The sequence below is a fragment of the Ipomoea nil genome, unplaced genomic scaffold (genome assembly GCF_001879475.1).
Source record: "Ipomoea nil cultivar Tokyo-kokei standard unplaced genomic scaffold, Asagao_1.1 scaffold1971, whole genome shotgun sequence".
NCBI lineage: Eukaryota > Viridiplantae > Streptophyta > Magnoliopsida > Solanales > Convolvulaceae > Ipomoea > Ipomoea nil.
Genome location: NW_017618399.1, coordinates 196,162 through 214,130, shown reverse-complemented (window position 1 = coordinate 214,130; position 17,969 = coordinate 196,162).

The following is a 17,969-nucleotide window of genomic DNA, read 5'->3' as shown; positions in this document are numbered from 1 at the left end:
TGTTTTGCTTTAATATATATAGAGATAGAGATAGAGATTGCTATTTTGTCGGAGGTCAAGTCAGAAAAATATATTATTTATACGACAAAAGCAATACATGTTGCATCAAGGGGTGGTGGCGCAGTTGGCTAGCGCGTAGGTCTCATAGCTTCTGAGTTATCCTGAGGTTGAGAGTTTGAGCCTCTCTCATCCCAATTTTTTTTTTTGTTCAACCAAAATTTGACCTATTTGAACAATACAGTCCTCCTATACAAATTGGAGCTCTATCTATACACTTAATCTGAAATTAAATCATTATATTACTCAACTTTTGGTACCGACCATCATTAAATTTATTATATGCTTCTAATTATGATGATATTTATTTTAAATAAAATATTTGATAAATTTAAAATTTTAGAAATAATATCTAAAATAGTATATTGATTATGTCATAAATTTCAAATTGATCGTCAATTATCAATTCACCCAAAATGACCATTTGGTTACGCGAAAATGTATTCAATTTAGTCTTTATTAGTTTAAGTAACAAGTGACTAAAATAGGTAACATTTTACATAGTTGAATCGATTATTTTGGATGAATAGATAGTTGATGAATAGTTTTAAATTATTAAATAGTTAAGGGATCATTTTAGATATTAACTCAAAATTTTATACAACTCACCATTTTAAGTCATTGCATTTTTATTTTATTTTTTGGAAAACAAACAAAGTTGTACATTAATTCATTAATTCATAGTTGGGCACATCATAAAGAGAAGAAAAATGAATGGCTTGAACGCTCAATGGTTTAGTATGCAGTATTTGGAAAAAAAAAAATCAAAATTTGAATCTCGACGGCGACAATGTGGGGATTATGTTCAAAATGGACAGACCCCTTGTGTGCACCGACATTTGACCATGTCTGCTAAGTCATTGAACCACCGTGATTTACATCTTTCCAAATATTTCATCGGGTTGTGGTATGAGGGCCCATTGGGGCTGGAGATTCAACCAATCGTTATGTTGTGAGCATGTGCCCACGAATCTATATCCATAATTTCTATACTGTAGATTCATAATTTTTATACTGTAAATCCATAATTTCTAGACTCTCGGTGAGCTAAAATTTATATTTTAGATTCATAATTTCTAAAATCGTAGGATCCATAATTTAAATACAGTAGATCCATAATTTCTATAATGTACTAATTTGTGAAAACATGGTTCAACAATTGGAATCTAAAGTATAAATTTTAGCTCACCAAAATTCTATAAATTATGGATCTACAATATAAAAATTATGAATATAGATTCGTGCGCACCATATGCATGGTGGGCACGTGCTCATAGCATAATTTGCCGGATTCAACCTTTTCAGCACGTTTGGTTCACGGAATGAATTTTGAGGTAATAGGAATGCTATTTCATAAGGAATGGAATAGACAAGGAATAGAATAGGAATTATATTCTATTGTTTGGTTCGCCGAAGGAATAGACTTTAGGAATTATATTATAGTGTTTGGTTAATTTAAGGAATAGGAATGAAATATGTTTTAAAAGACATAAATAGCCTTATAAAAATATGTGATGGTGGCGATGGTGGTGGTAGTGGTGGCAGTGGTGGTGGTGGTGGTAGCGATGGTGGTGGCAGTGGTGGTGATAGTGGTGGTGGCGATGGTAGTGGCGGTGGTGGTGATGGTGGTGCTGGGGTGGTAGTGGTGGTGGCGATGGCGGTGGCAGTGGTGGGGGCGACGGTGGTGGTGGTGACGGTGACGGTGACGGTTGTGGCAGTGGTGGTGGGGGCGTCGACGGTTGTGGCGGCGGTGGTGGTGGTGCTGCTGGGTGGTGGTTCTGGTGGCGGTGGCGGCGGTGATGGTGGTGCTGTGGTGGTAGTGGCGGTGGCAGTGGTGGGGGCGGCGACGGTTATGGCGATGGTGGTGGTGGTGGCGGCAACGATGGTGGTGGTGGCGACGACGGTGGTGAAATAGGATAAATTTATATATAGGGTAAAAAAAGGAAATAGATTCTAAAATCTATTCCTGAGCGTTCAGTAATAGGCTAATACCAGAGGGGGCCCTAGTAATAGCAATTACCTTATTTGATGTAATAGGCTATTACCAGGAATATTATTCCTGGTAATAGAAATGGTTACCAAACAAAGAAATAGACCTATTACTGGGAATGCTATGTCATTCCCCGCCTATTCCGTGAACCAAACGGGCCATTTGAGAAAAGAAAAATGAATGGGATTGCATTCTATATACAACATGACAAAAGACGAAACTTCCCAAATTAAGAGATAAACATCCATCTCGATATGAAAATTATCAAAATTCACAAGCTATTCATCAATCTCAAACGTATTCAACAAAAACTAAATCAACTTACAATTTCATTTGGAGTTCATTTTTTTTTTGTTATCCTTTTATCATCTATGATTAAACTATAGTCAAAAAATAAAAATTCAATAAGTATAAATAAATACTAGGCTACTTCGTTCTCTTCCAACTTGCAATATGTGTAGGAATGCTCCTCCTTATTAAGTCCCAATCAAATCGCTACCGAAATTGAGTTATTTACAAACTTGATTGGGTAGGGTGTAGGGTTTAACCTTCACTAATTACAACATTGCCCATCTTGAAAGAAAATATAAAACGTGTACACTACTACAACATAGTAAAATCTTGAACTTGATTTAGTTCTAAAAGCTTATACTTTTTGTACTTTAAGGTATATTATTTTATTTCGAATGCAATAAATGTTCACGATTTATGTTAAGCATGTAGAATTTCAAACACTAACAAAATTGATGATAACAACAACGATAATTTTAGAGGTTAACTCTTATTGATTGGTGTTTATATGTTTTTCAACTGATTGAAATGTTTGGAAAAATATGATTGTTAAAATATTAAGGAACTACATAAAATTTGTATTGTAAAAAATATATTTACAATTTGCTGTAGATATTACTTTCAAAGCATGGGACAACCAACGATTATATGTTATATAATATTGAGTAAAAGTATTTTTAAAATGTTACTATAAAAGTTCATGCATTATAGAATCTTCCTAGATTTGAAATGATTTTTGTTTCTAATGAAACGTCATTAACTCAAGGCCTTTTTTTAAAAGGGTTTTAATATAATTTAGGGAAAATGGCACTTTTTCCCCCTAAGTTATATATTTATAGCACTTTTTCCCCCTCAATTATTTATGTAAGCACATTAGCCCCCTCAATTATTTTAAAAGTGGTGATTTTTCCTCCTAATATATTAAATTGACATTTTTACCCTTAAAGTAAACATTTTATTTATTTTACTTCTCCAACAAATTATTGCGTATATGTAGCGATTACCACGGTTCGGTACGAACTGAACCAGACACTATAGCAATTGAATTAAAAGTTTTCGGTTATGATTCAGATCTAGAACCCAATATTTGAATTTCAATTTATTAAATTTAAGAATAAAAAAACTGGATCATGAACCGTGAACCGGCGGTTCCGGATCCGGTTCGCGATTTTGAACCGTCTTTATTTTAAAATTTTATTTTTTATTTTAAAATAGTCTAAATTCAACAATAAATATATTTTATTTTTTCAGTTCGAAACATGAACCGGCCATTCTGGTTCGCTATTTTAATAAACTCTAAATATCGCGTTTTGATTATAAATTGTAATTGAGATATTTTGGTTTGGTTGCTATAGTATCTGTTTGGTTTGAACCAAATTATAGTAATAATTTGTTGGAGAAGAAAAATAAATGAAATATTTTTTTAAAATATTTATTTTAAGGGTAAATATGTCCATTTAACATTTCAGAGGGAAAAAGAGTCACTTAAATAATTCAGGGGGAAAAAGTGGTATAAGTATATAACTCAGGGGGAAAAAGTGCCATTTTCCCTATAATTTATATCAATTTACTTTTTTTTTAAGATCTCAATTTACTTAATTTGGTAATAAATTAAAAGTGTTTATTATATTTGAATGAAATATTTAATGTCATAATGATCATTATATCAAATATGATTAAATTATTATTACTATATTAATCAAGGTTTCCTAGTTTTGTCAAGACATCTCATCATGATGTGGAATGATAAGTCCAAATATTTTGTCAAACAAATTTATACTTCATTTTCTAAAGGACAATTATACGGTGTTCAATTGCATTAGTATATTTTGTATCAAGTATAATCATATACAAATATGATATTACTCTTTTCATTTATATTTTGACTAAATATATAAATACATTCACTAGAAAATCATTACGACATTATTTATATGTTTACAAATACTTGATAAAAAATTAATTTATGATAAGTGTTGTTAAAGTTTTCCAAATATCAACATTTATAGTATGTTTCAAGTTATATATATATATATATATATATATATATATATATATATATATATATATATATAAAATTTATTACACAATTATTTTATTAACAATTAAGAAAGACATTCAAGACCAAGGACCTTGTAGTCCAATGGTACCATGTTGCTCCGCTAAGTGAGAAATGTCTCGATGGAGGCATTTGATGTAATAAGGTATCCCCTTCCCATAAATAAATAAATAAATAAATAAATAAGAAAGACATTCAAGGAGTTGCTTATGCATACACTAGTTTGTTTCCTATTATTATTATTATTTTATTATTATTATTTGACTATACCAGTTCGTTTTTATGTACTAACTAGTTTTACACGTGCATTGCGCGAATAAGTTAATGTCCAAATGTTTATAATTAAATAAATATTTGAAAGTATATCAATACAAGATTATATATGAAAAGTTCATACATAAGTAATTTAATGTCAAATTTATTTATTTAAATATGCAACTCATAGTATATGAATATAATATAATATAGGAGATTCATTATAATTGTTACTAAACTTTTTTTAAATAGTAATCAAGTATTTTTGTTGTAAAGGGTTCTAATATATTTAATGAATGCACATATATACAAGATCGATTAATACCAGTCCTTTAGGTGTTTTGCTCAGTGTTTATTTAGTTCAACCATTATTGTTGAATAAATTATTATGGATACAAAAATTCCTAATTTAAAGAATTTAGATGTAGTAAATTTTTTTTTTTTTTGAGGAAACCATTGTGGTTGCATTTATAGATAACATGAAACTGAGTCTGGTGGGATAGCATCCCAGTACATAGTGTAACAACCCAAAAATTTCATTTTATAAATTCGGTATTAAGAAGTTCCAAAATAGCCGTTTTCACTCCATTAAAATTTTTGCGATCAATCGGTGCTTGAATAAAATATTTTAGTCGCATTTTAAAATTAATTCGACACCGAAGAAATGAATCCCATTCGAAAATCCATAAGTTTTCGGGTACTTCGCGTACCAAGATTTAAATCGAGAATTTTATCTGAGTGAGAACGGGAGAATTCAAAAGGAAATTTTGAACAAGTGTTCATCCATATAGCTTTTGGAAAAATTCACTTTTAACCCCAAAGTATTTGAAATAGCCAATCTACCCTTGGTTCATGGAGCATGCTGGACCACACTACTCCAAAGTTGCCTGATAACTTTTCTAGCCAAAGTTTTTACACTTTTGTCATCCACCAATCATAGGAGATCATCCTAGGGTTTTGTGTTCCTATATATTGAGGATTTATCAGACTTAGCCTCTTTGTTTCCACCATTGAGCTCCCTCCCCTGCAAGAGCACCAAGAAATCACAGTAAGTTTTCAACCTTCATCTCCATCCACTCATCTTCCCTTCTAGCTTTCATCATTCCCTGAGATTTTAGTTTAAGTTGGTTGTGTGTGTTTGTTGAGATGTTTAGAAGGTAAAGGGGGTTGTGGCTAGCTAAGGAAGAAAGTGGAAACCAAGCTAGAAGAAGAGGAAACTACAAGAGGTATAACCCCATGGATTCCTCTTTAAATTTGGCTATGTGAAGTCTAGTTTTGAGTAGAAATGAGTAGAAACTATGAGTTTTTGATGTGTTTATGCTTGGAAGTGTTTTAGCATGTGTTTGTGAGTTGTTGAGATTGTTTTGGACTTGTTTGGATTAGTTTTTGCAGGTGAAACACCATCTGGTGCACAACACAATGTGCACCAGATTTAGACCAGCAACCCTAGTCGCGGCCCATCAGGAGGGTCGCCGGCTAGGACCGTAGCTACACGGAACTAGGGCACGGCCCTAGAGGAGGGCCGCCGCCTAGTCCCGTTGAAGTAACGGGGCTCATGGGGCGGACCATGAGGAGTCCTGCCCCAGGTCCCTGAGTATTGTTCTGATGAGATTTTGTGCAGTGGTCGGACCCTTGTGGCTCAGCTACGTATCGTTTCGGACCAAGTGTTACGGGCCCTTGTGGCTCGGCTCTTTGGGACCATCTCGGCGCACGTTTTGGCTTTGATTTCGTTGAATTTGGATTAAAAACGAGTATGCTATGAAGGAATTTGTGAAGAATTGCTACACAGAGTATATATCTGCTTAGTTCACTGTGTATGAGAAATATATGGCTATGTGATCAGATAATGTTTTTATTGAGTAAAGAAGCATGATCATTTGAGAATATGATTTATTATGAAAGCGTGATTAAATTGTGTTATTTGATCAATGAGCATAAACGCATATTTGTTGAGTGAAATGTATAGAAATTGCTATGTTGCAAACCAAGCATGATGATATATTCTTGAATACTTCATGTTAGTTTATACATGATTTAGAAGCATGTTATAGAGCATTTTGACATTTCACATGAGTCATATTTCAAAAATGCATAAGAGGCCAATGTGAGCCCAAGAATAATTTCAAAAACCATAAGCATGTGGTATAGCATTCTTTGATGCATTAAGAAGTAGTAGAATTGTGGCATGCATGAGAGATATATTTATGTATTATATATATCGGTGAGATTTTGGAGGATACTGTTTGGACTATGTTCCTCTCAGGAGATATTTATGGACATTGCGGTCCCAGTATATGTAACGCGGCTTATTCCCACGTTACGAGGTTGGAAACTTCCCGCCAGGCTTGGAATCCTGTTTAGGGGGTGTGCACACTAATAGTTCGATACCTGATTCCACAGAGTTTGAACCACGAGATTGGTTCCGTAGACGGTAGGAGATATTAGGTCGGAATTATGCCATTCCCAATGGGGTAAGTCACACTTCTATGAAACCCTAAGCCGTCTACGAGTATAAGAGAAATAAAGAGAGTCAACAGAGACTCAAGAAAGAGAGTCAACAGAGACTCAAGAAAGAGAGTCAACAGAGACTCAAGAAAGATAGTCAATAAAGACTCAAGAGAAAGAAAGAGAGTCAAGAGAGACTCGAGAAAGTAAGAAAGAGACCTCCACAGAAAGTACTCTATTTTATAAAAGAGTGTATGAGTATATATATATATATATATATATATATATATATATATATATATATATATATATATATATATATATATATATATATATATGTATGTATGTATGTAGTTGCACAAGATTACATATGATTATATTATTGCACCAGATTGCATATGAGTATGAGAATATAACTGCACAAGATTGCATATGAGCATGATTATATTGTTGCACTATATTGCATAAGAGTATGACTATATTATTGCACTAGATTGCATAAGAGTATGATTATATTGTTGCACGAGATTGCATATGAGTATGAGTATATTATTGCACTAGATTGCATAAGAGTATGGTTATATTGTTGCACTAAATTGCATATGAGTATGATTATATTATTGCACTAGATTGCATATGAGTATGAGTATATTGTTGCACGAGATTGCATATGAGTATGGGAATATAATTGCACGAGATTGCATATGAGTATGATTATATTATTGCACTAGATTGCATAAGAGTATGATTATATTGTTGCACGAGATTGCATATGAGTATGAGTATATTATTGCACGAGATTGCATAAGAGTATGATTATATTGTTGCACGAGATTGCATACGAGTATGAGTATATTATTGCACGAGATTGCATAAGAGTATGATTATATAGTTGCACTAGATTGCATATGAGTATGAATATATTGTTGCACCAGATTGCATAAGAAGTATGATCATAATGTTATACATGATTGTATGCGAATAGAGCATCGTAAAATATTGTTTAATGAGAAGTTTAACTTGAGATATTCCTTGCGCATGATTATTGAATTGTATTAGAAGCTCTATTTATCAAGTTATGTCTTCCATTTTGGGGGAATTTTAAGCTTCCATAGGGTGTTCCACTTATAAAACCCATAGTTGTTCTCATAAGTGCCCACAACACGTCTGTATCCATTCTTGACAGTATAGCATCCATTCGGGTCACCATACAAATACCATATATCCTCGTACTCCAGTGAGACCGAGATCTTTAATATTTTAGGTATGTCATCCAGGTGGAAAATATCTGATAAAATATGAGGATCCCATGTACCAGTTGTTTGATCAATTAAGCCCCCAACTTTTGCCCCTGCTAACTGAGATGACATTTATGTTTGAATCATTGGATCTAAATCATCATGCACCAAGGATGCTCCCATATTAATGTTGAATTTTCATTCCCAATTCGTCGTCTCACTCCACTAGTTATTAATCCTTTGGCAGCCATAATACTTCGCAAACAATAACTAGGATTATTTCCAATATATGCCTCAAAGAAGGAATGCTTGGGGTAATACCGTGCCTTATAAATCCGAGAGACGAGCGAGTCAGTATTAGTAAGCAAACGCCATGCCTGCTTACCCAACATCGCCAAATTGAATGCCAGATCCTTGAAACCCAGGCCTTCATACTTCTTGGGAATACATAGCTTATCCCATGCTTTCCAGTGAATGCCAGGGCCAGTCCTTGTTCCCCACTAGTAATGATTCATTGTTCTCTCAATAGCTGTACAAACAGATGCAGACAAAAAAAAACACTCATTGAAAAGGTAGGCATAGCTTGAGCTACACTTTTCAACAATACTTCCTTACCAGCCTGAGTTAGTAATTTTTTATTCCACGAACCAATTCTCTGCATGATTTTGTCCTCAAATTAAGCAAAAACCGCATTCTTATTCCTCCCCACAAAAGCTGGTAAACCCAGATACTTTCCAAAGGTAGGGGCCTATTCCACACCTAAAATTTGTGCCACTATATCCATGGTCCCTGCATTTGTATTTTTGCTATAGCAAATACTAGACTTGTGATAATTAACCATTTGTCCAGATAAACTCTCATAAGTTGCCAAACAATTCTTTAGCTCAGTAGCCTCTTGTTGGTTCGCAAGTAGTAAAAATGTTAATTATAATGTAACCCAAAGATATGGACGATTGGAAAATATGATGTAACCCAAAGATCAAAATGTTAAACAAAGTGTTTGGTTATTCAACAGTTTGAAGCAACAATTTGTTCAAGCCACTGAAAATACAAACATTGCAATTAACAATATTTTCACTTACCGTTTTTTAGAACGATTTTCCCAAAACACCTCTATATTGAAAAAAAAAAAGTTAAAATTGTAAAACCATTTTGACTCCTTGAATAACAAGAGCCAGTTTCGCTCGCTCACTGTTTGTCCATCAACAGATGGACAAGCTTAATTTTTAAATCGGAGCCGTAATTCCCATACCACTTTTCATACCGATGTGGGAAAAGTGACAAAACTGTTCAGGTCCCCATATGTTTTATTTTTATTTATTTATTTTTAAATTAAATTTTATTACTTTTATTAAATTACTATTATTTTTATTTTTTTAAAACAATTATTATTATTATTATTATTATTATTATTATTATTATTATTATTATTATTATTATATGTATTAGGTCATTTTATATATTAATCTAAACAGTTAATTTTTTTAAATATTCTTTTACCAACCATTGATATAATTTGTTGGTCAAATCCGCTAATATAATCCGAACGCTAACCGCTAACTACCGATTGCCAAACGTAACAAGGACATTGCGAAATAGTTTCCCACTTCAATTTGTTGTGTGATTTGAATACCCTGTTTGTCAACAAATCCCTCAAGTAGTTAATATGATTGACTTAATTATATATATATATATATATATATATATATATATATATATATATATATATATATATATATATATATATATATATATATATATATTTTCATGGTATTAATAAAATACTTGGTAAATAAATATATAGCATTATTTTGTATTATAACTTTGATATTTAATTAAAAAAATAGTGCACAAAAAAGATAATAGACAATGTAGTGAATATAATCAATTGATGAATTTGAGTGTAAATAAGTTTTTCATTGGAGAAAAATAAAGGCAATATAACTAATGAATTATTTCTCTTAATTAATTTATTGATAATAAATTATTATTTTTGAATAAAGACATTATAGGGACAATGTAGCGAATATAATCCATTGATGAATTTGAATGTAAAGAATTTGTATATTGGAGAAAAATAAAGACAATATAACTAATGAAATTATTTCTCTTTTTTTTTTGAAAATTTATTTCTCTTATTTAATTTATTGATAATGAATAATTTTTTTTTAAATACGGACATTGTAGACACATAATTCTAAATTAAAGAAATACATATTTATTATTTTTTTTGTTGTAGCTACTAAATTATTATTTCTACAATTCTAATAAGAACCAACAATGTGTTAGGCCTTAAGTGGAACAAAAAAAATGTCCGTAGTATTGTTTCTTAAGATGAATGATTCATATTATTTTGATTTTAGTATTTTTTAATGATTTTCCTTATTTACCCTCTATTATATTATTTTTTTTTCTTAAATAACCTAAATTCCGTTAGTATAAACTTTAGTAACGAAATATTCCGTTAACTATTTACTCGTATTATTTTTAACTTACTCATTAATGTATATAAGAAATGTCTTAGGTTCGAACCATATCCCAACTAGAGTTAGCATAATTGTTAAACATATACTACGAATATGTTAATATATATATATATATATATATATATATATATATATATATATATATATATATATATGTATGTATGTATGCATTGTCATTCTTTACTCTATTTGATCATTTTCTCAAGATATTATTTAGAACCTCTATGTATAAACAATACTATATGTATTATCATTCTTTACTCTTAATTTTTATTTCACACTTAAAGTTTTAATATAAACATTTTTACAGAGACCCACAAAAAAAAAAAAAAAAAAAAAAACTATTAGGGTTCGTTTGGTTCGCGGAAAATATTTTAAGAGAAGTGGAATTGAAATTCCATGGAAAAACAATTACTAGGAAGATGAATTTCATTGTTTGGTTGGTGGAAAAAGAATTATTGGGAATACTAATTCTATTGTTTGGTTAGATTGGAATTGTAAAGAATAACGAGTATAAAGACCTATATGCCCCTACAAATTAACAAAAGTAATATAATTAAAAAAAGTAAACAAGGATAAAATAGACATTCCATCTCACTTTTTCTTCCCATCTTTCCTGGAAAACAAAATCCTTGGTCCAACCAAGAATTTTGTTTTCCTTAAATTTGAGGAATTCATTTTCTAATAGAAAATGAATTCCATGAACCAAATCTATATATCTATATCTATATATATATAAAAGTAAAATCCTCCTAACAATTTCCCCCCCCAAAACTTTTGTAGTAAAACTTATTTGGTAAGTAAATGTCAAATGGAAAATAAATAAATAAAATCCTTCTAACAAATTTTCCCCCCAAAACTTTTGTAGTAAAACTTATTTGGTAAGTAAATGTCAAATGGAAATTAAATAAATAAATAATAATGTTAATAATAATAATAATAATAATAATAATAATAATAATAATAATAATAATAATAATAATGTTATTACCTTAAATAAATAAATTATTATACTTTCCCTTAAATAAATAAATTATTATACTTTCCCTTTGAATTAGTATTTTCTACCTATAAATACAAGAGCTTCTTCAATCAAAGAATCTCAAACTCATCTTTCTGCTTTCTTTTTGTATGAATTTTCTACATTTTTCTAACTATATTCTCACGTACTTCAATATGTTTTGCAGTTTGGACATCATGAATAGCTTCATCAACGATATCTTCTTGAAGCTTGCCCAAGAGGTGACTCGCTTGGCCCACTACAACAAGAAGCCGATAATCACTTCCTGCGAGATTCAGACCGGCATGAGATTGGTTCTTCCTGGCGAATTGGTAAAGCACGTTGTCTCTCTAAAAACACTAAAGCAGTCACCATATTTACAAGCTCTTAGATGAAATCATTTAAATCTATGTTTCCTTATTATATAATCTTAATTAGGGGTTAATAGATGTAAAGTAACTTGGATTTGAGTTTAATTTCATATTATTCTTCCAAAAGGTTTAATTTCATATTATAAGTATTGTTATCTACCTTCAACTATCAGTGAATCGATTAGCATTCTCAAAAAAAAAATAAAAATGAATGTCTATATCTACGTGCATTTAAGATGCAACATGTGTATGATTCATTAGGCTTTGAGGCAGAAGAACACATCTGGGTACATTGCATATTAGTGGATCTGTATCTCATTGCAAAAAAATATCCATACAATTCATTAATTAATATAATTACAATTATCATTATTCTAATTCAAAAAAAAAAAAAAACTAAAGAATTAATTGTAATAATAAAATTTGTTATTAATATTCTGTTACTAATTGACACAGAAATCAGAGCAAAAGAAAAACGAAATTAATATTAAAAATGGACTCGAATTAAAAAATGTGCTTAATAAGTAAATAACTAATTTGCTAGACAGAAAATTTGGGTAAAGGAAAAAGAAAATAATTATTAAACATTGTACCAGATTGTTTTTATGATTGAAAATGAATATTACAAACGTACCAGATTGTTTTTATGACCAGAAATAAGAATGAATTTTACACACGAGAATCTATTATTAATATTCTGTTATACTAATAGGCATGGGAATCATGCCAAATGAAAAAAGGATTTAATATTAAAAATTTATTGGAAATATAACACAGTTTTCCCTACGAAAAAAATTAGTAACCACCAAATGAAATATTAGGAAAAAATTATGAAGAAAAAAGAAATGGAAACAAATATTAACTCTTTCTATGAATGAAAAAAGGAAATGAATATATCCATATTTCACTTAAAATATAATCAGTAATTATATTATTATAATTATATTAATTATTTATGAAGAAAAAAGGAAATGAATATGAAAGGAAAAAAATAAAATTTAGACACGAAAATCTATTATTAATATTCTGTTACTAATAGACACGGGAATTAGGCCAAATGAAAAAAAAAGATTTAATATTAAAAATTTATTGAAAATGTAACACCGTTTTCTTTACGAAAAAATTAGTAACCACCACGTGAAATATTAGAAAAAAATTATGAGGAAAAAAGAAATGAAAATGAATATTAACTCTTTCTATGAATGAAAAAGGAAATGAATATATTCATATTTCACTTAAAATATAATCAGTAATTATATTAATTATTTATGAAGGAAAAATAAAATGAATATATTAATAGTTTACTGGAATATAATCAGTAATTATATTTTTATAATCATATTACTTTTTAATTATGTGGAAATGAATATTAATTCTTTTTATGAACGAGAAAGGAAATGAATATTTCACAAAGAAATCTGTTATTAATATCATGTTACTAATCGACATGAAAATCAGGCCAATTAATCGACAATTATTAAGAAAAATGAATAAAAATCAATATTAATTCTTTTTATGAAGGAAAAAAAAGAAATAAATATATTCAAAAGGAAATGAAATATGATGAAAAACGAATGAATATGTTTATATTTCACTAAGAATATAACACAGCTTTTGGCACAGAAATCGGACCAAAAGAAAAAAGAAATTAATATTAAAAATGGACTCGAATTAAAAAAAAAAAAGTGCTTAATAAGTAAATAACAAATTTGCTACACAGAAAATTAGGGTAAAGGAAAAAGGAAATGATTATTAAACACATACCAAATTGTTTTTGTGATTGAAAATGAATATTACAAACGTACCACATTGTTTTTTTTGACCAGAAATAGGAATGAATTTTACACACGAAAATCTATTATTAATATTATGTTACTAATAGCATGGGAATCATTCCAAATGAAAAAAGGATTTAATATTAAAAATTTATTGGAAATATAACACAATTTTCTCTACAAAAAAAATTAGTAACCACCAAATGAAATATTAGGAAAAAATTATGAAAAAGAAATGGAAACAAATATTAACTCTTTCTATGAATGAAAAAGGAAATGAATATATCCATATTTCACTTAAAATATAATCAGTAATTATATTATTATAATTATATTAATTATTTATGAAGGAAAAAGAAAATGAATATGAACAGAAAAAATGAATTTTACACACGAGAATCTATTATTAATATTTTGTTACTAATAGACACAGGAATTAGGCCAAATGAAAAAAAGATTTAATATTAAAAATTTATTGGAAATATAACACCGTTTTCCCTACGAAAAAATTAGTAACCACCACATGAAATATTAGGAAAAAATTATGAAGGAAAAATAAATGAAAATGAATATTAACTCTTTCTTATGAGTGAAAAAGGAAATGAATATACTCATATTTCATTTAAAATATAATCAGTAATTATATGATTATAATTATTATACTTATATTAATTATTTATGAAGGAAAAATAAAATGAATATATTAATATTTTATTAGAAATATAATCAGTAATTATATTTTTATAATTATATTATTTTTTAATCAGAAAGGAAATGAATATTTCAAACAGAAATCCGTTATTAATATCCTAATCGACATGGAAATCAGGCCAATTAATTGACAATTATTAGGAAAAATGAATAGAAATAAATATTAATTATTTTTATGAAGGAAAAAAAAAAAGAAATGAATATACTCAAAAGGAAATGAAATATTAAGAAAAACGAATGAATATGTTTATATTTTACTGAAAATATAACACAGCTTTTTAAATTTTTAAATATAAATCTATTAATACAAATTATAATGAATGAATTATATTATAGAATTTTTTTATATACATATTAATAAATATTATGTGTATATACAATGTATTATTCAATCATATAAGGATATGCGTCCGATTAGAGTTTATATTTATTCATACAAAATTTAGAATTTACATTTTTATTAATTTCTAAGTACAATTTTCTTAGTTATTATTATTATTATTATTATTATTATTATTTTTGAAATTATAATATATATATGAAATACAATTTGTAATAAATCAATTTAATTTTATAAATTTTTTCTATAAACTTATCTAAATATGTACATGATTAGATATTATACTAACCATACAATATTTTAATTTTAATTTTGTATGTTATGAAAATAGATACTTGACCAAATATATAAAAGTCCAACTATATTATTATATTATACATTTTAAAATCTTTTTATTTTTCTAATTTCATTTTAAATTCATAATAACAAAAAAAAATTCTCTAGTAAAACACTATATTTTAAAAAATACAATTTGATAAATATCATAAATTAATTAATACAATATCATTTATGTTTATAATAATTAAAGAAAAAAAAAATAATTCAAATATGTGAACCAATAATTTCAAAATGAAATTAATATATAGTTACAAATGAATATAGTATGAGTTCATTTACTTTAATTAGTTTTAATTCCCTTAATGATATGACTTTTCTTTATCAATTGTTTATGGGAGGCTAAGGGAGTGTTGAGTTGGTGGAATTTTTATTTTTTTTAAATACTTACTAATAAAAAATAATTTTAAAATATTTTGTAACCCCTCATACCATTTGTAAATCTTATATTTTTTAAACAATACAATTTGATAAATATCATAAATTAATTAGTACAATATCATTTCTGTTTATAAATTATAATGATTAAAAACAAATTCAAATATGTGAACCAATGATTTCAAAATGAAATTAATATACAGTTACAAATAAATATAGCATGATTAGATTTACTTTAATTAATTTTAATTTCCTTAATGAAATGACATTTCTTTGTCAATTTTTTTTATGGGAGGCTAAGGGAGTGTTTGGATTGTTGAAAAATATTTTAAAATAAAAATACATACAAATAAAAAATAATTTAAAATATTTTTTAACCCCTCATAACATGTGTAAATGTTATATATTTTTAAAAATACAATTTGGTAAATATCAAATTTTGTGTTTATAATAGTTAAAGAAAAAAATAAATAATTCAAAAATGTGAACCAATGATTTCAAAATGAAATTAATATACAATTGCAAATAAATATAGCATGATTAGATTTACTTTAATTAGTTTTAATTTTCTTAATGAAATGACTTTTCTTTATCAGTTTTTTTTTTTTTATGGGAGCCTAAGGGAGTGTTTATCCTGCTGGAAAATATTTTAAAATAAAAATACATGCTAATAAAAAATAATTTGAAATATTTTTTAACACCTCATAACATGTGCAAATGTTATATAAATACAATTTGATAAATATCATAATTTTTGTTTATAATAGTTAAAGAAAAAAATAAATAATTCAAAGATGTGAACCAATGATTTCAAAATGAAATTAATATACAGTTACAAATAAATATAGCATGATTATATTTACTTTAATTAGTTTTAATTTTCTTAATGAAATAACTTTAATTTTTCAGTTTTTTATTAGAGACTAAGGGAGTGTTTGGGTTGCTGGAAAATATTTTAGAAATAAAAATACTTACTAATAAAAAATAATTTTAAAATATTTTTAATCCCAAAACATGAGAAAATTTTACATTTAAAAAAAATACAATTTGATAAATATTATAAATTAATTATTGCAATATCATTTATGTTTACAACGAGAATAATTAAAGAAAAAATAAATAAATCAAATATGTGAACCAATGATTTCAAAATGAAATTAATATAATATGATTAGATAAAGTGACTAATGCCCCTCTTTTGGGTGAAAGGGCTGGCCTGGAGATTTAAAGTTGCTCAATTCCCAAAGGCAATGATCAAATCCTTGTCTTTGGTTAATAAGGATGGATGCGTCCCTTCCACTCAACCACACCCTCCAAGTTCTTAGTGAAATGACTTTAATAAAAGTAAAATCCTCCTTTACAACATCCCAACCCAAATTAATATGAATATTAATTAATTAGTAAAAAATAATAAAGCTTAATTGGTAACAAAATTTTATATGAAAATTAACTAATATCTAATGAATTGTTACCACATATTAAAGTCAATATGTATATAAAAATGAAAAATGGTTACCAAATTATGAGAATAATTAAATTATTATAATTATAAAAATAATGGATACAAATTCTATGTAACAAATGAGAAAATTCGTTTGAAATTCTGCGTAATTTTATAAACAAATAATAATTTATTAATTATTATTTACACCAATTTATACTATTAATAAAAGTAAAATTATCATCTTCAACATTCCCGCCCAAATGAATATGAATATTAATTAATTGGTAAAAAAAATTTAATAAAGCTTAATTGGTAACAAAATTTTATATGCAAATTAACTAATATCTAATGAATTTTTATCACACATTGAAGTCAATGTGTACTTAAAAATGGACGATGGTTATCAAATGCTGAGAATAATTAAACCATTATAATTGTGAGAATAATGGAAACAAATTCTGCGTAATAAATGAGAAAATTCATTTGAAATTATATGTAATTTTATAAGAAAATAATAATTTATTAATTATTATTTACACCAATCTATATTTATACTATTAATAAAAGTAAAATCTTCAATTAAAATGTCTTTCGCCCTTCTGATACGAGATTGTCATTCAAGTTCTAACGAAAACAATTCACGTTGATGCTCGCATATGCCATGACTATCAACAAAAGTCAGGGTCAAACACTAACTCACGTTGAGTTATTACTAAAACAACTCGTCTTTAATCACAGTTTATTGTATGTGAATTTTTCCCGAGTCATCCATCCTGATGGTCTGATGGTTTTA